This window comes from Hemibagrus wyckioides, linkage group LG07 (assembly GCF_019097595.1).
Source record: "Hemibagrus wyckioides isolate EC202008001 linkage group LG07, SWU_Hwy_1.0, whole genome shotgun sequence".
NCBI lineage: Eukaryota > Metazoa > Chordata > Actinopteri > Siluriformes > Bagridae > Hemibagrus > Hemibagrus wyckioides.
Genome location: NC_080716.1, coordinates 8,554,876 through 8,582,437, shown reverse-complemented (window position 1 = coordinate 8,582,437; position 27,562 = coordinate 8,554,876). Strand labels below are relative to the sequence as shown.

The 27,562-nt window shown below is 39.4% G+C and overlaps 2 non-coding genes across 2 annotated transcripts; both read left to right on the top strand.

Annotated features, from left to right (window-relative positions):
• Nucleotides 1-5,840: 5,840 nt before the first annotated feature.
• Nucleotides 5,841-5,912, top strand: trnae-cuc (transfer RNA glutamic acid (anticodon CUC)). Its single transcript has one exon. It is a non-coding gene; the product is annotated as a tRNA-Glu (tRNA).
• Nucleotides 5,913-24,770: 18,858 nt separating this feature from the next.
• On the top strand, nucleotides 24,771-24,859 carry trnay-gua (transfer RNA tyrosine (anticodon GUA)). Its single transcript is given in 2 exon segments — nucleotides 24,771-24,807; nucleotides 24,824-24,859. It is a non-coding gene; the product is annotated as a tRNA-Tyr (tRNA).
• Nucleotides 24,860-27,562: the final 2,703 nt, after the last annotated feature.

Here is a 27,562-nt window from a genome sequence, read left to right as displayed (position 1 = left end):
ATAATAGGATAAGGCCTTCAACCTTCCCTCTGCTCTGTTCCCCACCTTTCTACATGAGGTATCATGCTGACCAGAGAAAGGGTCAGTGTACTGCTCATGATTTTTGAGTCAGTAGTAAACACAAGTCAGTGTCATAGGAAGTCTCTTTCTGTTCCCATCCTCTCCTGTCTTCACTACAGCCATGTAAGTTAAATAGCTTGTTCTCTTTCCATAGACAATTATGTACTCTTTATCTTGTCTTAGGTCTACAGACTGCATAATGCAGATTTATCCCTGTATAACTGTCTGTTAGACACATTTCAACAGTATCCTTCTGACCAATAACCACAAAGAAATAAAAGTGACATTCTTTACTTCTGCCTCATTCTTGATTTACTATTGTTGCAGTTCCAATCTGCTTGATAAAACAACAGAAAAGAGATGTTGAAATGAACAATTCAGAATACCTTCAGAGGACCTTGTATTATATAAAGCTGCTATAAAAGTGCATGTGCCGAAATAGATCACTCCTTTCATGGAAAGTTTATTGAATAGAGTATTAAGAAGAAGAAGTATTATAATGTGTGTGTGTGTGTGTGTGTGTTAGTTTCATTGGAAAGACATGTAAGACAGTACTTAGACAGTAAAGTCTGATCCTGACGTTGATGAGATGAATGTGTGGGACAACCGGATGGATTATTATCATAAGAGATTCACTGTGAATCACCTACAATTTTCACAGTTTTAGTTAAGCTGTTCTTATTTAAAATGATCGCTTTTTACTTTTATTAATCTTTAGGAATTCACTGTTTAAGAAGTGATCTATGAGCAGTAGGGATATAAAGAAGCTGTGCAGTAACTCCAGAGGAACTGAGAGCCATTATTAGAGCTGAGTGAAATTTAACAGTTTTTTTTTTTTTTTATTAGCAGTAACAACAACAAAATAAGTCTATTTTTTAAGAATTTATCTTCAGATGTTTAATATAAAAGCTGTTTCCTGGTTGACAGGTAATTTCCTTTGATTTTCTTGCTCTCTGGTTGAGCATCGCCTGGCTTGCTTTCTACAGCTTCAGCCTCAGCTTTCTTCCTGAACCATGTTTTCAGCCTCATCCACTTCTAAAAAATTAGCGCATTTTAAAATGTGGTGTAATGTTTAGATTGTATTCACTGACACAGATAAAATGTTGCACTTCAATTCTCATTAATTTAATATCAGCAGATCTCCAGGTACATTACCGACAATCATGACATGATATTAATACCTGCTTTGATGACCCGGACTTTCTTCTTTCTTCTGCCTCGTGTCCCTTTGGTCCATTTCTTCTTCTCCTTTTCACAGCTGGTGCTTTCCACAGCAGATGTGCTGTTCTCTGGTTCTACAGCTTCGACTCAGCTTCAGCCTGAACCAAGTTTTCAGCCTCATCTACTTCTGAAAAGAATTTGCATTTTACATGTGGTGTAATGTTTAGATTGTACTCATTGACACAGATATAATGTTTCATATCAATTCCTCATTAATTTAATATCAACAGATCTCCAGGTACATTGCTGACATCATGACATGATATTAATATTCATACCTGCTTTGTTGACCAGGACTTTCTTCTTTCCTCTTCCTGGTGTCCCTCTCGTGGGCCAGAAACAAAATCATGATTCACAATTAAAATCTCATATAAAGTTTTGACTAAATTAATTGACACAGATAAACTTCATTATTATTGATATTTATTACATAATTAGGAAATAATATACAATGTCTTAAACACTACCACTATTGACATTTTTGATTATTAATAATACTTTTTTATTAATAAAGGATGAATTTGTATTTTTTTAAACTTTTTTTAATTTTGTTTAGTTACTTATTTCTTTGAGTAGTTGATGTTCAGAGGGATCGTGTGCAGTTTAGTTTACAGTTAAAGAGCTGTATCAGTGTGAGTGATTGCTTTTACAAACTTCTTCTGGAAAGTTACATGATACACAATTTATTTATTTTATTTTATTTTTCAGCTTCTGTCTGCAGCACCTTCAAGCATTTATCTTATGAACATTGTCCATGTCGGTTTTGTGGTATCCTGAACTAAATATTATTATCGCAATGGAAAATGCTTCCTGGATTGACCACTAGGTGTCACTGTGTGATTACTGCTGTTAATATGCTCTCACTAGTTACTGAGAGAGTTGAGTTTTTGGGCTGAAAATGAAGAAAATCTAATCGGTTGTATGCCAGGTTCATTTTTGTTCATTTACTTACTCATTTTCTGGCTGCTCGTCATTTCAGCGGTTTTCATAAAGACATTAATATAATTAACATTAAACTAGCATCCAGAGTCTGCTTGTCATACATTGCTGAGAGAAACATGGGGATCATGAGTGTCTGAGAAATTACAAGCTTCTTACAGATTTCTTTTTTTAATGTTAAAGTCAGCCCTGTTCTGTTGTTTATGTCCATAATAGGTAAACATTTCTGTGTCATAGTTTCATACAGTTAGAGGATGAACTGATTTACATGAGAGCATTGTGTATAACATGCCCCATACAGGAAGTATTTATATTTATACTGTGTAGTAATTATACTTTGTTTATCAGGGAGAAAGAGTTACTGAAGGAGAAGAGGCGAAAAAGACTTAGTTACTTTTCCCCGAACAAAAGGTACAAACCTTTGCATAGTAAACTTTCATATTTAAGCAATGCAAATGTTTTAAAGTCTTTGTAATTGCCTAATGTTTCTAAGCTCTAATTATTACTCATGTATTGTTTAATGCTTCAAGAAAAGCAGACTTTTACCAGAAGCTCTTTAGAAAAGCTGGGGAACAATAGTCTGTTTCGGTGGGGAAGAAAGGAAAAAATGGGGAAGAAGGGGAAAGAGAGAAAAAGAGAAAAAAGAGAAGAAAATGTGCGTTTTTACAAACAAATCAGAAAAATTCAAGTCCCCTCCCATCCACACTGATCCGGCTCGAATCCCACCTCAGACAAGGATTAAATATTGCATTCTGTTTAGAAATGGCAACTGTTATTCTACAGAAACAGTCCTGCTGTCAAAATGAGTCAAGTTCTAAGTCCGTGTAGTTAGTTGACTTCAATTATTTAATTATCTGCAAAATATGACCTACTGTTAGAAATATTGTCTGACACACACCATAACAATATACATAAGTGATGAATTATTATAAAATACTAACAAAGTATAGAAATCTATAAACGAAAAACTACCAATATTTATATTATTAAGTATAGATTTAATAATATAAATAAAAAAAGTTAAGGATATTCGGCTTTGGGTGAAATTTCAGGATGCACCTAAAATGCACTATAACCTTTACAGGTGAACTTAATTTGACCTTCTCTACACTTTTGAATGCACATGTCCAACTGTTCAGTGTTTCAGTACTTTTTGCATAACTTGCTGTTTTCTAACAAGATGCTTAATGGCAAAATTCACAACTGGTGTTTGATCCATGAATCGACAATACATTTTCTGGTTCAATTAGAATTGGTATTTAAACAGTCCTCTTCATCATGCTGTTCACATTTTGACATCATGAGACACCAAGACCATACCTAACAATTGATCAACAGTACCTCACCAGAGGCTTCAGACAGGATGTTCTCAGAGGGAAGTGGCCACTGAGCTTACAGTGTCACAGAGTGTCATCAGCAGGTTGCGAAAGAGATACAGAGAGACTGGAAGAGTCACAGAAAGGCATAGAAGTGGACGCCCTTGGCCACATCCCGTTGATGACCGCTTCATTGTGAACAGTGCCCTGCGGTATCGGATGAGGTATGCCACTCTGCTCCGGGCACATTAAAGGGAGATGAGAGGCACCCAAGTGTCATGTCAGACCATTTGAAACCGCTACATCAATGTGTTCTGTGTGCTAGACGACGTGCAAAGGGTACCTGACCACACCACCAGGCACAGGCGGCGGGCCAGGGAGCATTTACGCTGGACGAGGGACCAGTGGGCCTCAGTGCTGTTCTCCGATGAAAGTCGATTCACGTTGAGCAGAAATGATGGCCGCCAACGATGTTGGAGACGCCTAGGAGAGCGCTATGCATCAGCCACTGTTGTGGTGGTGTTACAGTCTGGGCAGGTGTGTCTACTCAATACAGAACTGCCCTACATCTTGTGAATGGTACAGTGACAAGCCAATACTACCTGAATAACATCATTAATCCAGTTATTGTGCCCCTGCATGAACAACACAGGCCTAATTTCTTCATCATGGACGACAATCCTCCGGCTCAACGAGGTCGCATCATTAGGGAACAGCTGCTGGAGGCTGGGGTACCTCAAATGGAGTGGCCTGCACTTTCTCCAGACCTTCCGAAATCTAACAGCAGCAGACATTCCCTATTTACATCAACGGGTCTGAAGTTGAGCGTGTCTCCAGCTTTAAGTTCCTGGGTGTCCACATCTCTGAGGATCTGTCCTGGCATCTGAACACCTCAACTCTGGTTCGAAGGAGCAACAGCGCTCTTTACTTCCTAAGGAGACTGAAAGTTCACCTATCCCCAAGATCCTGACCAACTTTTACCGCTGCATCATTGAGAGCATCTTGACGAGCTCCATCACAGTGTGGCATGGCAGCTCCACGATGTGTGAAAAGAAATCATTGCAAAGGGTTGTGAAAACCGCCCAACGCATCATCGGCACCCAACTACCTGCCATTGGGTCTCTTCACCACAGTAGATGTCTGCGCAGAGCACACAAAATAATCAAAGACGCCTCCCACCCGAGTCACAAACTGTTCAACCTTCCATCCAGGAGGAGATACAGGTCCATCCTCACCAGAACCAGTAGGTTTAGGGCCAGTTTTTTTCCTTCAACCATAAAACTACTGAACTCTACACTACACCGCTAGGACACTCATGTCTTTCTACACTTACCATTTTACAGTTCTGCTCCACTCTGTACATTCTGTTAATATAATATTTTTCTCTGTTAAACATTCTGTTGTACATTCTGTTATAATATAAGTTTTTCTCAGTGTGTAATATAATTAATGTACATATTGTCCATTTCATAGATTACACCTAGTATTATCTATTTGTCTCTATTTATATGAATTTACATATACTATATTTATACATACTATATAATATATGTATATTATCTGTTACTGTTGTACAAACATTGTACATAATGTACACATTTTTAGCACAATTATAATTACACCTGTCACTTTATCTACTGTAAATACTACTTGCACATACTTCTCTATGCACACTCTGACATAGCCTTATTTATCGATGTACATATTTACATATTTATCTGCACTTGTTCATTGGCAGAATTTCTATTATTTGCACTTCTGGTAGATGCTAAACAGCATTTCATTGCTATGTACCTGCACTCTGCAATGACAATGAAGTTGAATCTATCTATCTATCTATCTATCTATCTATCTATCTATCTATCTATCTATCTATCTATCTAATGCACAGGGTTATACCCTGTCCACCAGGTGCCTCAAAAGCGATGGGCCAAAACGGGCAGATGTGAACGTTTGTGTGCATCGCTGCATGTCAAAGCTTTTCCGTAGGACAGAAATACCTGTTCTCGTCTAGACCTGATCGGTTAGCAGTACACCCCACATGGCTCGCCAGCTCATCACAGGGCACTGCGCAAATACATTCACGCCCTCGCTCATACCTAATAGCGATTTGTTTCAGCCTATCCACCTACTGGCGTGTCTTTTGCAGGTGAGAAGAAACCGGAGAACACCGAGTGTACACGCACGGGGACACCGGACAGACTGCAAACTGGTGACCCTGCAGCTGAGAGGTGGGACCTCTTTTAAGTCTTTTGAGACAGTCTGTGCAGACATTCTGTTTCATTCATCCCGCCTGTCCGTGTCTCCCTGGTGGTCTAGTGGCTAGGATTCGGCGCTCTCACCGCCGCGGCCCGGGTTCGATTCCCGGTCAGGGAAGCAAACTGTTTTTCGAGCTAGCGGCTGCGAGAACGCTTCACTGAAACGGCGCGCTTCCCGGCGGCTGGTAAAAGCTGTCCTTCGAGCCGGATTTGAACCAGCGACCTAAGGATGTCCATTTATAAGCACCTACAGTCCTCCGCCTACCAGCTGAGCTATCAAGGGCGGGTGCAGGGACACCTTTGGGCAGCGACCTGGCAAACAGGACCCTGGCGATTTTGTCTGTTACGAGCCACGTGCAGCGGAACAGAAACAGTGGAACAGAATTAGCGTAGCTGCTGTTCATAATATTAGCAGCACTAGATGATAGACACAGTCAAGTGGCTTTTACAAGGGCTTTTGCTCACAGAAAATACAGTTGTGTTCAAAATAATAACAGTCCAACATCACTAACCAGATCAATCACTGGTTTTGCTTAAAATTATATTTCTTCATGGCAAATATTTTACTAGTAGGTGTAGTAGAGCAATAGAAAACCAACAGACCCAACAGTAATGACATGCATGTTGCTTATTCTGTGTAATTGAATCATTAATTGAAAAGGGTGTGTTCAATATAATAGCAGTGTGGAGTTCAATTAGAGAGGTAAATTAGTCTGTGAAAAACTGGTGTCAAACATGTGTCCCTTATTTAAGGAGGCAGCAAATGTTGTACTGTGCATTTCTCTCTGAAAATCAGAGTAAAATGGGTCGCTCCAGACATTGTTCAGAAGGACAGCGTACTTTGATTAAAAAGTTGATTAGAGAGGGGAAAACATATAAAAAAGTGCAGAAAATGATAGCCTGCTCAGCTAAAATGATATCAAATGCTTTAAAATGGCAAATAAAACCAGAAAGTCGTGAAAGAAAATGGAAAACTACCATTCAAATGGATCGAAGAATAGCCAAAATGGCAAAGACTCAGCCAATGATCAGCTCCAGGGTGATCAAAGAAAGTCTAAAGTTACCTGTGAGTACTGTAACAATTAGAAGATGTCTATGTGAAGCCAAGTTATCGGCAAGAAGCGCCTGCAAAGTCCCACTGTTGAAAAAATGACACGTGCTGAAGAGGTTACAATTTGCCAAAGAACACACTGACCGACCTAAAGAGAAATGACACAATATTTTCTGGACTGATGAAAGCAAGATCGTTCTTTTTGGGTCTAGGTGCCACAGACAGTTCATCAGATGACCCCCAAACACTGAATTCAAGCCACAGTACACTGTGAAGGCAGTGAAGCATGGTGCTGCAGGCATCATGATATGGGGATGTTTCTCATACTATGGTGTTGGGCCTATTTATTGCATTCCAGGGATCATGGATCAGTTTGAGTACATTAAAATAATTAAAGATGTCATGTTGCCTTATGATGAAGAGGAAATGCCCTTGAAATGGATGTTTCAACAAGACAATGACCCCACACACACCAGTAAGTGAGCAGCATCTTCCTTCCAGACCTACAAGATTAAAGTTATGGAGTGGCCAGCCCAGTCCCTGGACCTTAATCCAATAGAAAACTTGTGGGGTGAAATCAAAAATGCTGTTTCTGAGGCAAAACCAAGAACTGCAGAGGAATTGTGGTGTGTAGTGCAAGTCGTTCTGGGCTGGAATAGGAAGTCCTACTCCATGCAACACAGATAAGCAGTTCTCAGAAATAGTGGTTATACTAACTAAATATTAGTTCAGTGATTCACAAGAAAGCTAAATCTTCAAGCATTTTTCAGTTTATACTGTAAACATTTGACTTTGTAAAGAAACATGCAGACACTGCTATTTATTTTGAACAGCCTAATATTCTTTTTTCTTCACGTAATAACAAATTTGATCAATTTTTCTTCATGTTTTGATTCAGAATTGAATGTGCAGTTTTCCCAATGCATTTGCGTATTGAAATTTTGAACTTTACTCTTTTTAACACACTGCTATTATTTTGAACACAACTGTATATCCCCAAATCAAACTAAATATAATGGGGTCTGTTTGGTATCAATGGCTCCACTTTTGGCAGCAGAAAATCCAGCTGAATGATGATGGGCCATTTAACAAGCATACCTGAATATAACGCTGCCTTCTAGACTTTCAGCTGAAACTGAATTGTTAACTTAGCAGTTGTGAACAATGAATATTTGTTAAACAGACTTCATACAGAATACCAGAGTAAAACAGATTTTTACAAAATACCTAACACCTGCTCCCTTTTCACTAACAACAACAACAACAATAATAATAATAATAATAATAATAATAATAATAACATAAAACAGTAGCAGGCAATGTACAAATAAAAATATATGTTGATTATCTAAAAATGTTCTCATTCAGCCCTGCACTCCAAAATATATAAATAAAACAATTTCATTATTTAACAAAGTACAAAGAGACTACAGTCTAAACGCAAATGTTTCAAATCGTTATCATGTGGTTACACAATCGAGGAATTGCTTATGTACAAAAAAACTGCACTTATTTCAGTGCTTAACAAGAGAAAGATCAAGATCAAGTGCATAGAGTATTATGAACCCATAGCAAGAGTTTCTTCTGAAACTGAAAGCAGAACAAATGTGAAAGTGTTTTTTCAGAAGTGAAGAAAGGAAAAGTTATTTGAAATTAGCATCGCCTGAGAAAATATCTACAAAATCTTGTACCACTTTGTAGCAGAAGTCATACTGTTCCTGAAAGAATGAAAACATAATTGTTTACATGTTAGTACACTATCACATATTGATAAGAAGTATTAAACTAACAGTGACAGGACCTAGTTATTTTTGCACAAATCAGGCACTTGGGTGTAAAAGATTCTTACCACAGTTTGGACCATGTGTGGTCTCTGAGTGCGTAAACTCTTCACGCCCAGTAAGCCCTCGGCTTTAACCCGCTCCAAAATGTTACTGAGGACAATGAACGTTCAAGTCAGCTTGCAGCAGCACTGATTAAAACCAAAACACATGTGGTAACTATTGTGTATAAAACAGCAATATAAAACAGTGAAAGTGTGATTATATATTGACACACAATAATAGTGTTGCAAATAATTGGATTGTTTCCTCAATCAGTCCTATGCCAAGCCAGCAAGGATTCTTGTTCACTTCAGTCCTGAGCTTTAATCATCAGTTTGCAGCTTGAGTGTGTGAGTGGGTGTGTATGTGTACCTGCAGTGCACCACTATAGGGGGTTGCCAGATTGCTGTTGTTGTTTCTGCACTGCAGCAATCAGATCAATCATTCCTTTCCGTCCGATGAGATTCCAATCTCTGGCCAACCATGGAAATGAAAATGTCTGACCAGACGAACTGCTTCTCCTAAAAACACATATAATATTTACTGTATGTAATGTGTGTATATAATGAAACATTTTATTCTGATCTTACAGCATGACAATATTCATATCTACAGGGCATGAGGGATCACTGAGTGGTTTAATGAGTATAAAAATGATGTAAATTATATGCTCTGGCCTTCTCTGTGACTACTGGAGATTCTGATATTCACATCAGCAGCCAACAGCCAGTGTTCCATCCAGCATCATCTCTACTCAAAATATAGCCTGAGTTTGATACCATTTCCCATTACCATCAGCTCACTATCAAGCATTTGAAGCAGATATACACATTACTGGACAGTAAATACTGAACATTACAGCAAGGCTTACACATATTTATCCCTTAGCGATTTTTTCTATCCTATAAAATGTCATAGTAACTGAGCTGGTAATGTCCGTCTGGTTACAGTAACTGACAACTGTGAACGTCTCACAAGAATAATAAACATGCAGCGTTATCCAAAAACAATCTCTATGCACATGACAAATATTTCAGTATAAACTTAATGTGTTTCAGGGTGGAGTGTTCTGTTAAACACATATACACTGGCTTGTTTTGTTTCCTTACTGGTTGTTCTCTGGGTTCCTGAACCATACATATTGTAACACAACTTATTAAACCAGTGCCACATGTTGGATTGCTGTTTTTGTTTTTTCAACATGGCACTGTATGTAACATGGTATGTGGTAAAATGGTTCATTTTCCTGAGCCTAAGTGTTAGTATACTAAGAGTTAGCACTAAACCACAAGTTGAAGTGTTTGCCTCAAAAAGTATCATCCATTTTTTTTGCATTAATGCTACCAATCCCATTTCTGACAATACTGATACTGAACTCTGAGTATCAGCCACTAGCTGATCCAGTACAGACATCCTCACAGCAAGTCACTACCTTCTGTAGCTGTTATGCCAGAAATCACAGATGTTGTGCATCAAGCTGCAGTTTAACACAATTTGTGCTCCTGTGCAAAAGCACTGCTGTGCCAGTCTACATCCAGGTGCATTCTAGCCACATGGATTAGACTGAACACATCGAATTTTACTGCAGTCATTTTGTTCTGTACACTTCCTCATAATCATGTGCAAGAACATCTAGTTGTATTCATAAATGTTTCAGCCTACCGTTTGGACACTTTCTTCGACTTCTTCAATGTGAAGTGTGTGTGTGTGTGTGTGTGTGTGTGTGTATACATAAACAGATCCCGCATAACATTATGAGCAGTGACAGATGAAATGAATAACACTGATGATCTCTTCATCATGGCACCTGTTAGTGGGTGGGATATATTAGAGGCAACAAGTGAACATTTTGTCCTCAAAGTTGATGTTAGAAGCAGGAAAATGGGCAAGTGTAAGGATTTGAGCGAGTTTGACAAGGGCCAAATTGTGGTGGCTAGATGACTGGATCAGAGTATCTCCAAAACTGCAGCTCTTGAGGGGTGTTCCCGGTCTGCAGTGGTCAGCATCTATCAAAAGTGGTCCAAGGAAGGAACAGTGGTGAAATGGCGACAAGCCATGGGCGGAAGGCTCATTGATGCACGTGAGGAGTGAAGGCTGGCCCGTGTGATCCATACAACAGACGAGCTACTGTTGCTCAAATTGCTGAAGAAGTTAATGCTGGTTCTGATAGAAAAGCGTCAGAATACACAATGCATGACGGGTCAGGGCTGTTTTGACAGCAAAAGTGGGACCAACACAATATTAGGCAAGTGGTCATAATGTTATGCATGCTTGGTGTATGTTAGCATAAAAACATCACGTACTTCTGGACCACTGTCTCAAATTCTTCTACAAGAGCTTCTGGTAAAAGTCTGCTTCTCTTCAAAGCATTAAACAATACATGAGTAATAACTAGAGCTTAGAAAGACAGGGCAATTGTCAAAGACTTTAAAACATTTGCATTGCTTAAATATGAAAGCTTACTATGCAAAGGTTTGTACTCTTTGTTCAGAAAAGTAATCAAGTCTTTTTCAGCCTCTTCTCCTTCAGTAACTCTTTCTCCCTGATAAACAAAGTATAACTACTACACAGTATAAAAAATGTATAAATATACATCGTTTCTGTATGGGGTATGTTATACACAATTCTTTCATGTAAATCAGTTCATCATCTAATTGTATGAAACTATGACACAGAAATGTTTACCTATTATGGACATAAACAACAGAACAGGGCTGGATCTTCTTAATATTAAAAAAGAAATCTGTAAGAAGCTTGTAATTTCTCAGACACTCATGATCCCCATGTTTTCCTCAGCAATGTATGACAAGCAGACTCTGGATGCTAGTTTAATGTTAATTATATTAATGTCTTTATGAAAAACCGCTGAAATGACGAGCAGCCAGAAAATGAGTAAGTAAATGAACAAAAATGAACCTGGCATACAACCGATTAGATTTTCTTCATTTTCAGCCCAAAAACTCAACTCTCTCAGTAACTAGTGAGAGCATATTAACAGCAGTAATCACACAGTGACACCTAGTGGTCAATCCAGGAAGCATTTTCCATTGCGATAATAATATTTAGTTCAGGATACCACAAAACCGACATGGACAATGTTCATAAGATAAATGCTTGAAGGTGCTGCATGACAGAAGCTGAAAAATAAAATAAAATAAATAAATTGTGTATCATGTAACTTTCCAGAAGAAGTTTGTAAAAGCAATCACTCACACTGATACAGCTCTTTAACTGTAAACTAAACTGCACACGATCCCTCTGAACATCAACAACTCAAAGAAATAAGTAACTAAACAAATGAGCATGAAAAATACAAATCCATCATTTATTTATAAAAAGAAAATATTATTAATAATCAAAAATATCAGTAGTGATAGTGTTTAAGACATTGTATATTATTTCCTAATTACGTAATAAATATCAATAATAATGATGTTTATCTGTGTCAATTAATTTAGTCAAAACTTTATATCAGATTTTAATTGTGAATCATGATTTTGTTTCTGAAGTAGATGAGGAAACCAAGACTGTTGCTGAGGAAAGTAGCATCAACGAAAAGGAAAGGAAGTAAAGGCCCAGGAGAGGGACATGAGGAGGAGGAAAGAAGAAAGTCCAGGTCAACAAAGCAGGTATGAATATTCTCTCTGAACTTCAGGACCAGTTTCAACACACCGACTGGAGCATGTTTGCCACTCAGGCGACCTGTGGTTCCCACTTTGGATATTGAAGAGAGCTACACTGGGTCCATTTAGGCCATTAGCAACTATAAGCCCATCAACCCTTTTCACCCTACTGATATCTCCTTTCTCAATGAGTTAAACAACTTCTATGCTACCGCTTTGAAAGGGATAATCATGGAGCCAGCAATCAAAATCGAGCTCCCCGGCAGACTTCCAGCCACTCACACTCTCCACTAATGATGTCAGTGGAGTACTAAGCAGGATCAATGCATGGAAAGCTGCAGGGGCCTGATGGTGTCCCCAGGACGTGTCACTCAGAAGCACGTGCTGGGGAGCCTATGGCGGGGGTCCTTACGGACTTATTCAACCTTGTCTCTAGCTATTGTGCCCACCTGCCTTAAGACCACCTCCATTGTGCCGGTACCAAAAAACTCCACTGCATCCTTGCCTGAATGACTACCCGCCCAGTAGCGCTCACCCCCATCATCACTGGCAAGTGCTTTGAGCCGGGCTGGTCCTGGCACACCTCAAAACCTGTCTTCCTGCCACTGCTCCTTGACCTCTCATCCCAATTTGCTTACCGTCAAGAACAGGAGCACGTGAGGACGCCCAGTATCCACAACGCTGCACTCAGTACTCCCTCACGTGGACAATAAGAGACACCTATGCCAGAATGCTTTTCCTGGACTTTAGTTCAGCGTTTAACACTGTCATCCCTTCCAAGTTAGTCACCAAACTTGGAGACCTGGGCATCAATGCATCACTATGCAACTGGCTCCTGTACTTTCTGACCAACAGGCCCCAGCATGTTCGGATGGATCCCCAATGCTCTTCCACCCTCATCCCTGGCACTGGAGTACCTCAAGGCTGTGTGCTGAGTGCTGTGTGGTGTGCTGACAACAACCTGCTGCTCAACACTGCAAAGACCAAGGAGCTCATGGTGGACTTCAGGAATGAGAAAGGTGACACACACGCACCCATTCATATCAATGGAGAGGTGGTGGACCGTGTCACTAGCTTCAAATTCCTGGGTATCCACATCTCCGAGGATCTCTCCTGGACTACCAACAGCTCCAGTCTGGTCAAGAAGGCTCACCAGCGCCTCTTCTTCCTGAGGGCTCTGAGGAAGAACCATCTCTCTTCAGACATCCTGGTGAACTTCTACTGTTGCACCATCGAGAGCATCCTGATTGGCTGTATCACTGTCTGGTATGGTAACTGCACTGTGTCAGCCCAGAAAGCGCTGCAGAGGGTGGTAAAACCGCCCAACGCATCATAGGAGTTCCACTTCCTAAGATCGAGGACACTTACAGGAAGCGTTTGAGAGCACTCAAAATCATAAAGGATTTCTCTCACCCTGCCAATAGGCTCTTTGCCCTCCTGCCTTCTGGGAGGCGCTACAGGAGCCTCCGGACCAAGACAAGCAGGTTTAGGAACAGCTTTTTCCCCACAGCTGTTTCTTTGCTGAACTCCGCCTCCACCCGATCACTCACACATTGACTGAACACATTATTATCAGGGTATATAACCTTTTCTGTATATAACCCTTTCTGTGTACAGTTTACATACACAAATATTTACCATGGTAAACAATATCTTCCTCACTGCATACATCTAAATCATTGCATTCATTGTACATAACTCCTTCTCTGAATACTGTTTACATATTTAATTATTTAAATATTAAATAATTAAATAAATAAACGGCTGGATGGCGTGGTCCGGCACTGCTGGGTTCAGCCATGTCTCGGTGAAGCAGAAGAGATTGCAGTCCCGAATGTCTCTCTGGAACTTTACCCTGGCCCTGAGGTCATCAAGCTTGTTCTCCAGCGACTGGACGTTGGCGAGCAGGATGCTAGGCAGAGGTGTGCGGTGTGCACGGGCTCTCAGCCTGTTCCTGACGCCGGCTCGTTTCCCTCGGGGCCGCCGCTTTGGGTCGCGTCCTTTGTTCTCCCTCAGGATCTCACTCGGCCAGCTTGGATCCGGGGTCAAAAACGTCGAATTGTGAGTACATTGTACACCAATAGAAATAAGAGTATCTCTGTTGTAACGAATGTACTCCATGATGGAGAATTAGCCGGTATTACTGTACTGAAACTTAATTTAAAACACAAAAACAAAGAAAAAGTTGTAGGAGCAGTCGTGATGGCAGACAGGCCTCAGGCAGTACGGGTGGGCAACCATGTCTCACTCTCACTCACCCTCAGCACTGGAGCCCCCCAGGGTTGTGTTCTGAGCCCCCTGCTGTACTCTCTGTACACCTTTGACTGTGTGGCCACTTCCAGCTCCACCAACATTGTGAAGTTTGCGGACGATACTGTGGTGGTGGGCCTGATCTCCAATAACGACGAGACGGCCTACCTAGAGGAGATTAAAAACCTGGTGCCAGGTCAACAATCTCCTCCTGAACGTGAGCAAGACTAAGGAGCTGATAGTGGACTTTAGCACAAAGCAGGAGAGGAATTACCAGCCCCTCACCATCAACGGGACCCCAGTGGAGAGAGTGGACAGTTTCCGTTACCTAGGTGTCTACATCACGCAGGATATATATATACATATATATTTTTTGTGTTTGTTTTTATACTTTTATATTTTTACACTTTTATATCTGTTACACTTTTTCTTTTACACATTTTCTTTCTATTCTTTCCTCTTTTATGTAAGACAGTCATAAAAAGCATTTCACTACATGTCGTACTATGTATGATTTCATATGTGACAAATAAAATTTGAATATGAATTTGATTTATTTTCATGGTATACAATACCTTCTTTATTGCACCACCTATAATCATTTGCTCATTTGCACTCATTGTATTTACCTCCCTCTGTATACTGTATATATACTGTTTATGTATGCAAATTATTTATTTGTTTATATACTGATTATATATGCTAATTATTTGCACTGCGAGAATGCACTTCTGGTTAGATGCTAACTGTATTTCATTGCCTTGTACCCACATGTGCAGTGACAATAAAGTTGAATCGAATCGAATCGAATCGAATCGAATCTAATCTAATCTAATCTAATCTAATCTAATCTAATCTAATCTAATCTAATCTAATCTAATCTAATCTAATCTAATCTAATCTAATCTAATCTAATATTAATATCATGTCATGATGTCAGTTATGTACCTGGAGATCTGCTGATATTAAATTAATGAGGAATTGAAGTGCAACATTTTATCTGTGTCAATGAATACAATCTAAACATTACACCACATTTAAAATGCTAATTTTTTTAGAAGTGGATGAGGCTGAAAACATGGTTCAGGAAGAAGCTGAGGCTGAAGCTGTAGAAAGCAAGCCAGGCGATGCTCAACCAGAGAGCAGAAAATAAAGAAATTACCTGTCAACCAGGAAACAGCTTTTATATTAAACATCTGAAGATAGATTCTTAAAAATAGACTTTTTTGTTGTTGTTACTGCTAATAAAATAAAAAATAAAAAACTGTTAAATTTCACTCAGCTCAATAATGGCTTTCATTTCCTCTGGAGATACTGCACAGCTCTTTATATCTACTGCTCATAGATCACTTCTTAAGCAGTGAATTCCTAAAGATTAATAAATAAAAACGATCATTTTAATAAGAACAGCTTAACTAAAACTGTGAAAATTGTGGTATTCACAGTGAATCTCCTTTATGATAATCCATCCGAGTGTCCCACACATTGATCTCATCAACCTCAGGATCAGACTTTACTGTCTAAGTACTGTCTTACTGTCTTTGTGAAACAACACACACACACACACACACACATTATAATACTTCTTCTTAATACTCTATTCAATAAACTTTCCATGAGGAGTGATTATTTCTGCACATGCACTTTTATAGCAGCTTTATATAATACAAGGTCCTCTGAAGGTATTCTGAATTGTTCATTTCAACATCTCTTTTCTGTTGTTTTATCAAGCAGCTTGGAACTGCAACAATAGTAAATCAAGAATGAAGCAGAAGTAAAGAATGTCACTTTTTATTTCTTTGTGGTTATTGGTCAGATGGATACTGTTGAAATGTGTCAAACAGACAGTTATACAGGGATAAATCTGCATTATGCAGTCTGTAGGCCTAAGACAAGATAAAGAGTACATAATTGTCTATGGAAAGAGAACAAGCTATTCAGGTGGTAAAAGAAAATACTGGTTTATTACCCAAAAGAAAATAAGAACATGAATGAATTAAATAACATGGAATAATGTTTTTTAACATGAATAAAATTTTACAAAATATTACATTTATTAAAAAGGATAGGTTAATAATAATGATATAATATCCATCTCATATAACACTTTTTCCAGGATTACGTCACAAACATTGCCTCTTTATGATCTGAGTAAGAGTTTCTCCCACATAATACACAAGTGATTGTTGCTCCCTGGTTTTATTTATTGATGAAGACTCTATGCCAAGATTACAGAGTATTACACAGATTTTAAATTATTACACAGTAGAGGTGTATCTAAAGGGCAGGCCAGGAAGTCGGGGTGTCCGGCAACGAGGGTGCAGCTCCGGTATCAACTAAATCTAGAGAGAGAGAGAGAGAGAGAGAGAGAGAGGGGAAGAGAGAAAGAGAGCATTTAACTTACATGGCTGTAGTGAAGACAGGAGAGGATGGGAACAGAAAGAGACTTCCTATGACACTGACTTGTGTTTACCACTGACTCAAAAATCATGAGCAGTACACTGACCCTTTCTCTGGTCAGCATGATACCTCATGTAGAAAAGGTGGGGAACAGAGCAGAGGGAAGGTTGAAGGCCTTATCCTATTATTTACATTACTAGGAATACCAATTAATGATAATTACCTCATGTTTTTTATTTATACCACACCCCAGTAACTGTATAGTGTATTGTAAGACCTTCATCTTGTTTTATCACTTCAATGTGGAGCTCCATTCTTTTCTGCCATTGTGTTCATGCTTGTGTTTTTAGATTAAATAATATATTATATAATACATAAATACATTATATAATATAAAATGCTATTTTTTACATTTTAGTGAACCATTTAAAGACTGTGAAATTCTTTAAAAAGGATCTGTATGTAAGTGAAAAATTCATTTTGTGTTGCTTTTTAAAGGAAAAATATACAGACATACTGATGACTAAAAATACTCAGAATGAGACTGAAATAGGAACAAATATAAAAATTTATTAAAATAAAGCATATAAGCACTATACAGATATAAGTTTATTTACAATCAAATCTACTTATCTATTTATGAACTATAGGGTATTTATGGGAATGGGAGAGTGGGACAGGAATAGAGGGATAGATTAATAAGGGATGATTATTAAGGGATAAGGGATCTTAAGATAGGGTTAAGCCCTTCTTCAGTCCTGGGGTTCACTGTACAACCTGTAGGAAGAAAAAAGAGATTTTAAAAATATCACATTAATCTAAAATAGAAATAAAATTAATTCATACTCACGTATGGAGAGCCTGAACAATGTAGGAAAAAGAAGTGAGAGAAAAGAAGAAATATGAAATGAAACAGAGGAAGAAAAGATGAAGAGGGCAAAGGGAAAGACATTGCTCAGAGCTTCTCCAAAATGTTCATCATCTGCTGGACGTGCTGCTGGACGAGAATCTGAACTATGGAGGCTAAGGCTGCTGGGTTGCTGTAGAGCTCCAGAGGCTGAGTGAACAGTACTTCAAAAAGCTGTGTAAGGTGATCCTATTGACAAATGACACACAGATTCAACATAGTGTCACTGAGTTTAAGGTACAATCCTGAGAATTTGTGTATCGTGGCATCAGAAGATATTGGAACACTTACAATAAGCACTTTGAAGTACAGCTCTGCTGCAGGCTCCCACACGTCTATATCCCACATGCTGATGAGCTGAAGCAGGCGCTCCAAGAATCCTCCCTTAAACTTTAGAAAAGAAAGACAACAGACTTCATTAATGCCATGTTTTATCAGGATTAAAAAATAAGGGAAAACAAAATGAGGTAAAATAGACCATGTTCTGAAACTTAAATCTCCTGATGAGACACTTACTAGCTGAGGTGTTGAGCCATTTTTAAAGAAGCCGAAGAGAATCAGCTCATAAAAAATATCCAGGAAGTTGTAGTGGTAGACCTGCACAGAGGAGTAAAGGTACAAAAAGAAATTAGCTTCACATATTGACGTTCAGTTTTCTATATTATCAAAATCTTTTCTGTTTAAACATCTGTCATTTCACACAGGCGTTTATTAGCTTACATCGGGCCCGGAGAGCTCTGCTTTAATCGAATCCTGATATGAAGGCGTCCTCAGGAATCGAATCAGGGCCTCGTATGCCAACTGCACACCAACTACATCCTGTTGAAACAAACAAGAAAATCTCTGTAACTCACTTTGGCTATGACTGAGTAACTGAAAGGATTTTCATCACAAAAATCAAACAGTCTTTCATCATTCTAAAGTCACCTGGTTGTTAGCTGCTGCCAGTCGCATAACAATCCTTTTTCCCACCACGAACAAGAAGTCCTGGATGTGGATGCTGGCAAGCAAAGTCTGAATATAAGACAGCACACAATATACGTTAAAGCAGAGTGGACTTTACCTGCGCAATAACAGCAGCTGAAGAAAGGTTTTACTCACAGCGAACGCCTCACGGACAGCGGGCACCTTCAGGCCGATGTCAGTCACCCCTCTTTCTAAGAGATGGCAGCTAAGGAAGAAGAGATGTAAATGCTTAGTGTGTGTTAAACATACAATACACTGTTACAACAATAAACAGTGAATAGGATCGTACCAAATAAAGGGCACCTCCATCTCCACCTCCTCCTCATTCTCCTGCAATCCAAATCATTAAATCATTAAAACTCACACAGTAAATTTTACAGGATCCGAATCAGGGGAATAGCAACATATGTAGATACACATCAGATCTGAAACTCGGAATTACCTCAGAGTCGTTCTGGTCATACTCCCAGGTGGAGGTGTACAGCTGCCCATCTCCAGCCACATACAGGTAATCGCAGGTTACCGTTTTAACGGTTTTGTGCTGAATAAAAAAATATATTGTTACTGCAGACAAATAAAAGTACATCTGACAAAATTCCAAAAGTTACTAACTACAATATACACTTCATGACAGTGCAATAAATTTACCGTGTTATAATGTGGCACGATGAACGATGTCTCCACTCGGTTACAGGAGATGAACTCTGTAACCCTCCCAGATTCAGACTTAAAAGAACAATTTAAAGTGAACACAATTAGTCACTGCAATTAGCAAAAGTTCCCTAATGCCACAACGAATAATCCCTTACCTGTATGCCAGAGAAACAATCCTCTATGGTGGTGTGATAAGGGAATCCCTGCAAATGACAAATAGATGGAACTCAAGATCTATTTCACAAATGTGAGCATCTAATAAATCAAGGTCAATTCTCTTCCTCAGAATAATCAAGTCTGTGATTACCAGGTGAGTCAAGCAGTGTGTCGTGGTGGTTTTAAACCAACACAGACGACTCTGTGGGCCCCTTATCATCCCCAAGAAGTAGGACTTTATGTCCACTGACTGGAAATAGAGAAACAAAACTAGACATCAGAACTTGTAAAGAAGGGTGTTTGTGTGTTTGTATCTCAGTTGCTGCACTGTAGAATACCTTCAACTGGGAGATGGAGGGGTCTGAAGAGAGGAACTGTATGTTTCGGTGGGCGCTGATCAGCTCACCAGCATCGAGTGGCTGTGTAAAGAAAAGCAGGAAGATCGTGAATGCTTCTGATCATAGCAGCTTCATACTAATATTCTATAGCTTTCCTTAAAGCTCTGGTTACCAGAAAAACAGGTGAAGAGTCTTGGTCTTCTTCAGTAGGCAGCAGCTGAACAGTTGGCTCAACAACCTTAAAACACACAAACAAAATTAGTCACCGCAATTACCATAATTTTACAATGCCACAATGAATAGTCCCTTACCTGAATGCCAGTGAATCTCCCCTCATAGCTGGTATAATAAGGGAATCCCTGCAAATGACAATTAGATGAAATTCAAGAACCACATTTCAACAAAATGCTAAAAACCATGTCAATTTAAAAATGTCCATTCCCTTCACCAGAGTAATAAAGACTGTGATTACCTCGAGAGTCAAGCAGCATGTCTCTGCAGTGTCAAAGCAGTAGAGCCGACTCTCTGGACCCCTTATCATTCCAGCTATGTCTCTTCTAATGTCCACTGGCTAGAAATAGAGAAACAAAAGTAAACATTAGAACTTGTAAAGAAGGGTGTTTGTGTGTTTGTATCTCAGCTGCAGCACTGTAGAATACCCCAGACTGGGAGAGGGAGGAGTCTGCAGACACGCACTGGACATCGCGGCAGGCGTTGTTCGGCTCATCAGCATCGAGCGGCTGTGAAATGGAGAGCATGAAGATCATAAGTGCTTCTTATCAAATCAGATTCATACTAACATTCTTTACAGTAAACACAACCTTGTAAAATCTATTGATTGGTTTTAGTAAATAAATGAATGATTTGTTTACCAGAATGACAGCTGAAGGCTCGTCCTGAGGTTCGGGGGGCAGCAGCTGCAGGATTGGCTCAACGACCTTAACGTGCACACACACACACACACACACACATACACACTTAGACAAAAGTGACCTACAGGTTTCAAATGAAGCTAAATATTACTATTTATCAGACACATACCTGGAGGACAGAGGGAGTACCTACTGATTCCCCCAGCACATCCACAGGCTCTGTAATAAAATCACTTTTATGGGACTCAGAATTCTGACTCTTCAATTACACAACATCAAACTTTCCTATTAATGCTTAATAACCTGTCAAGTTTGATAATTAGTTAACTTGTGAAGAAACAGACAAATTGTAGCAGTCAGATTGTGTAAATTCACTGTACATGTGAACTGATTAAACTCTCTAAAACCTCCTGCCCCTGTCCACCACCCAAATCTATACAAATATTATACTGTGTAATTATTAAAACTGAGTTCATCAAGCTAACTAGCTTTATACTCACTATGATATTGTGTAAATAAAATGATTAGTGAAGTTCTCTAGGTAGATAACATACACCTGTAACCAAGCCCTTTAGGAGAGCTGATTAATCAGTAGTCTAAACATGATTTAGTGTAAAACCAGTAGTCAGGGTTGTTAAAAGTCACTTTTTAATGGGGATGAATATTATATTGTAGAAATAAATGACATTCTCGTTGTTCAAGCTCATCAACTCGGTTCAGGATTTTAGTGTCTTTAAACCAACAGCCAAGTTCGCTAGCAGCTTAACTAACATTAGGCTAAACATTATATTTATATTATATTTACCAATTAATTGCGTAATAATTACAACAAATAGACAGGTTCTCTAGAGCTTGAGAATATGATAAGTTGTAGATATGATTAGTCCAACTATTACAGTGTCATTTAAATCGCTAAAAATCGGCTAAAGTCTGTTAGCGCGCTAGCTGGAGAATCACAAGGCTAAGCATGATTTAGTGTAAAACCAGTAGCCAGGGCTGTTAAAAGTGACCTACTAACAGGGTAAATAATTCATTGTAGAAATAAAATACATTCTTGAACCAAGTTTAAGGACTTTATTGTGTAATTTAAACCAGTAGCCAAGTTCGCTAGCACGATAACTAGCATGAGGCTAATTGTTAGCAGTAGATGAGGTCGCTTGTTAGCTACATAACATTAGACTGAAACACAGTACCTTCTACTGGATTCATTGTAAAATCAGTGAGACATTAAAGTCACGAGGTAGGATAAAGCTCCTCCTACCTTGAGGAAGCTCAGTGTGGTCAGGAGGAGCTCTTTCTGTCCGGAGGCTGCGGTAAATGAAGTATCCCGCACCGGCAGACAGAGTGACCAGACCCGCAGCACAGGCGATCTCACCCAGAGTCCAGTTCTTCAGTCCCTGAAGAAATCCTCGGATAGACATGGTGTGGTCAGAAGTCCTTCGTAGAAAGTCGCTGATTGTAGAGTTGACTTGTAGAGTTGACTTGTAGAGTTGTAGATCTGTAGAGTTGTGGTGATGGAGACGATGTTTATCTGTTGCCACGCAGAAACTCAATGCAGGTTTTGACTTGAAACTACTCGATGAACGCGTCATCACCATGGAGACAGTTTAAATACAAATAAACAACTCTACAGCAGCGATGACGCAGATGACGTCAAAGATGAAGAGATGCGACCCCACGTGCGCATTGGGGTCACGGAGATGATGATGATGTTTGTTATTATTATTATTATTATTATTATTATTATTATTATTATTATTATTATTATTATTATTGTTAGTCTTGTTATCGTCACTATTTATCATTATTATTATTAGTGTGATTGCGTCAGCTAGAGTGAGTGAAGAGGTTTGTTTTTTTTAATTCGTATCGTCTTTAAACTGACATTTAAGCAGAGCGCACACGCTGGTTCGTTTAGACTTCATATTTTAACTTTAGTTTGTGTTTATTATTCGATAATTTTTTGCAATAGCTTTATAGATAATAGATAATTTTTGAAATAACTTTTGGAGTATTATAATCATGTGCTGTGAGTAACCTTAATTTTTAGGAGGATTTGGAACATTATACCGCCCCAGGTAAGAGCTGTTTTTTGTTTAAATCCATGCCTCGATGTGTATCATGTATTGATAAGTGTTATAAATAAACAAAAAAATTATACATCATAGTGTACTGGTATTATTCATCATAGTGTACTGGTATTATTCATCATAGTGTACTGGTATTATTCATCTCAGTATATTACATCTGAAATATCTCACCTAAACTCTTTACCCACTGCTTAAATTTTACTGCCATATATGTAGACTGTTAATGTATATTTTTTTCATCATGTTTTAGTCATACTGGCGCAAGCTGGTGCTGTTTCCATCGAGCCCAGCACTTTTATCAAGCATGGTCCCCACACCGAACCCACATTCGGACCCTGGACATGGACCCTGGAGCCTCAGCAACCAGCACTCCCCAGCCCAGCAGCACTCCACCCTACGTGATGCTCCATCAACCAAGCCGTGTTCCTCCAACAGCATTTCAACCACCTGTGCCATGTCAACCACGTGCATACATTAAGTGAAGGCTGACACTTGCGGAAAGTGTGGTCGTTCTAGGACATCAGCAACTGGACATAGCCAGGACAAGGCCAGAATTTATTGTCCAGTGACAGAGACGAAACAGCAGTTGCTCAAAAAAATAAAGAAAATATAGATTATGTTGCATATACTGCTTGTATTCTTACAAAGTTACATGTATTTTATATTTCAACATTTGATGTTTAAATAGTATTTTTCTGTTTTGTTTATAGTTTAATATATTGCTATTTTATAATTTGTCACTTGTATTTATTATTAGGGTACATGTATTAAATAATGTATTATTTGAATTGTATTTGCTCATTATTCAACTGCTGCTATACGTACTGTATTATCTCTTTGCACTGTCTTTTGTCTTGCACTGTTAGCACCAAGTTGCACACGATGTACTTTATGAAGCTAGGACAGTTTACTTTCCGTCCTTAGCTCTGTGTTTTGTAATTATGTTATGTTGTTTATGTAGCACCAGGGTCCTGGAGGAACGTGGTCTCATTTCACTGTGTACTGCATCAGCTATATGTGGTCAAAAGGACAATAAAAGATTCTTGACCTGACTTGAATGTATTCTTTGTTTTATCATTATAAGTTTATTTAGGTGTGTGCTTCAACATATATATTTAATAATATAAATATTGGTAGTTTTTTGTTCATAGATTTCTATACTTTGTTAGTATTTTATAATAATTTATCACTTATGTATATTGTTATGGTGTGTGTCTTGTGCTGTATTCTTATCTATGTAAAATAAAAAAAGACAATATTTCTAACAGTACGTACTGAGCCATATTTTACAGATAATTAAATAATCAAAGTCAGCTAACTACACAGGAGTTTGAACTTGACTCATTTTGACAGCAGGAAGGTTTCTGTAGACTAACAGTTGCCATTTCTAAACTGAATTAAATTATATTAATTAATTTAATCCTTGTCTGAAGTGGGATTCGGTCGGTCTGGGTCGGTGTGGATGGGAGGGGGACTTATTTTTAGCACATATTTTTAAAAAAATTACAAAACAGGTGCATATGAATCACACGTGGCACTCTGTTTCTCCTTTGCTTTCTTCCTTTCTTTCTCTTCTTCTCTTTTTTCTCTTTTCTTCTCTTTTTTCTTCCTTCCCCTCCTTTCCCATTTTTTTCCTTTCTTCCCCACCCGAAACAGACTATGGTTCCCCAGCTTTGGCACAGCTGGTAGAGCGGAGAGAAGGGTCCAACATCGACAAGCACATTTATAGGCCCCAGTAAATCTGGCCTAGTGCCCCTGAAACCGCTGCACTACGTGGCTCGTAACAGACAAAATCGCCAGGGGTCCTGTTTGCCAGGTCGCTGCCCAAAGATGGCCCTGTGCCCGCCCTTCGATAGCTCAGCTGGTAGAGCAGAGGACTGTAGGTGCTTGTAAATGGACAGCCTTAGGTCGCTGGTTCAAATCCGGCTCGAAGGACAGCTTTTACCAGCCGCCGGGAAGTTTCAGTGAACCCACTTCTTGCAGCTGCTAGCTCTAGCCGGACACGAAAAACAGTTTGCTTCCCTGACCAGGAATCGAACCCAGGCCGCGGCGGTGAAAGCCCCAAATCCTAGCCACTAGACCACCAGGGAGACACAAACAGACGTGTGGGCCTTGTGCAGCTGTGCGGGCCTCGTGCAGCTGTGCGCAGCACCCAGGATTGGCCTCTAGTGGCAATTTACGGCAATTCCGGATGAGTTACACCTGAGGAAACAGCAGTTTAAACAAATTCGCTTTAAGATCAACAGAATGTCTGCACAGACTGTCTCAAAAGACTTAAAAGAGGTCCCGCCTCTCAGCTGCAGGGTCACCAGTTTGCAGTCTGTCCGGAGTCCCCGTGTGTGTACACTCGGTGTTCTCCGGTTTCCTCTCACCTGCAAAAGACACGCCAGTAGGTGGATAGGCTGAAACAAATCGCTATTAGGTATGAGCGAGGGCTTGAATGTATTTGCGCAGTGCCCTGTGATGAGCTGGCGAGCCATGTGGGGTGTACTGCTAACTGATCGGGTCTAGACGAGAACAGGTATTTCTGTCCTACGGAAAAGCTTTGACATGCAGCGATGCACACAAACGTTCACATCTGCCCGTTTTGGCCCATCGCTTTTGACGCACCTGGTGGACAGGGTGAAACCCTGTGCATTAGATAGATAGATAGATAGATAGATAGATAGATAGATAGATAGATAGATAGATAGATAGATAGATAGATAGATAGATAGATAGATAGATAGATAGATAGATAGATAGATAGATAGATTCAACTTCATTGTCATTGCAGAGTGCAGGTACATAGCAATGAAATGCTGTTTAGCATCTACCAGAAGTGCAAATAATAGAAATTCTGCCAATGAACAAGTGCAGATAAATATGTAAATATGTACATCGATAAATAAGGCTATGTCAGAGTGTGCATAGAGAAGTATGTGCAAGTAGTATTTACAGTAGATAAAGTGACAGGTGTAATTATAATTGTGCTAAAAATGTGTACATTATGTACAATGTTTGTACAACAGTAACAGATAATATACATATATTATATAGTATGTATAAATTTAGTATATGTAAATTCATATAAATAGATAGTCAAATAGATAATACTAGGTGTAATCTATGAAATGGACAATATGTACATTAATTACATTACACACTGAGAAAAACTTATATTATAACAGAATGTACAACAGAATGTTTAACAGAGAAAAATATTATATTAACAGAATGTACAGAGTGGAGCAGAACTGTAAAGTGGTAAGTGTAGAAAGACATGAGTGTCCTAGCGGTGTAGTGTAGAGTTCAGTAGTTTTATGGTTGAAGGAAAAAAACTGGCCCTAAACCTACTGGTTCTGGTGAGGATGGACCTGTATCTCCTCCTTGATGGAAGGTTGAACAGTTTGTGACTCAGGTGGGAGGAGTCTTTGATTATTTTGTGTGCTCTGCGCAGACATCTACTGTGGTGAAGAGACCCAATGGCAGGTAGTTGGGTGCCGATGATGCGTTGGGCGGTTTTCACAACCCTTTGCAATGATTTCTTTTCACACATCGTGGAGCTGCCATGCCACACTGTGATGGAGCTCGTCAAGATGCTCTCAATGATGCAGCGGTAAAAGTTGGTCAGGATCTTGGGGGATAGGTGAACTTTCTTCAGTCTCCTTAGGAAGTAAAGACGCTGTTGCGCCTTCCGAACCAGAGTTGAGGTGTTCAGATGCCAGGACAGATCCTCAGAGATGTGGACATCCAAAAACTTAAAGCTGGAGACACGCTCTACTTCAGACCCGTTGATGTAAATAGGGGAGTGTCTGCTGCTGTTAGATTTCCGGAAGGTCTGGAGAAAGTGCAGGCCACTCCATTTGAAGTACCCCAGCCTCCAGCAGCTGTTCCCTAATGATGCGACCTCGATGAGCCGGAGGATTGTTGTCCATGATGAAGAAATTAGGCCTGTGTTGTTCATGCAGGGGCACAATAACTGGATTAATGATGTTATTCAGGTAGTATTGGCTTGTCACTGTACCATTCACAAGATGTAGGGCAGTTCTGTATTGAGTAGACACACCTGCCCAGACTGTAACACCACCACAACAGTGGCTGATGCATAGCGCTCTCCTTGACGTCTCCAACATCGTTGGCAGCCATCATTTCTACTCAACGTGAATTGACTTTCATCAGAGAACAGCACTGAGGTCCACTGGTCCCTTGTCCAGCTTAAAAGCTCCCTGGCCCGACACCTGTGCCTAGTGGTGTGGTCAGGTACCCTTTGCAGGTCGTCTAGCACACAGAACACATTGATGTAAACGGTTTTACTGTATTATTCTTATCTTTGTAAACAAAATAAAAAAAAGACAATATTTCTAACAGTAGGTCGTACTTAGAAGCCATATTTTGCAGATAATTAAATAATCGAAGTCAACTAACTACACAGGACTTAGAACTTGACTCATTTTGACAGCAGGACTGTTTCTGTAGACTAACAGTTGCCATTTCTAAACAGAATGCAATATTTAATCCTTGTCTGAGGTGGGATTCGAGCCGGGTCAGTGTGGATGGGAGGGGGACTTGAATATTTTCTGATTTGTTTGTAAAAAAGCACATTTTTAAATAAAAATTTACAAAACAGGCGCACATAAATCACACGTGGTATTCTGT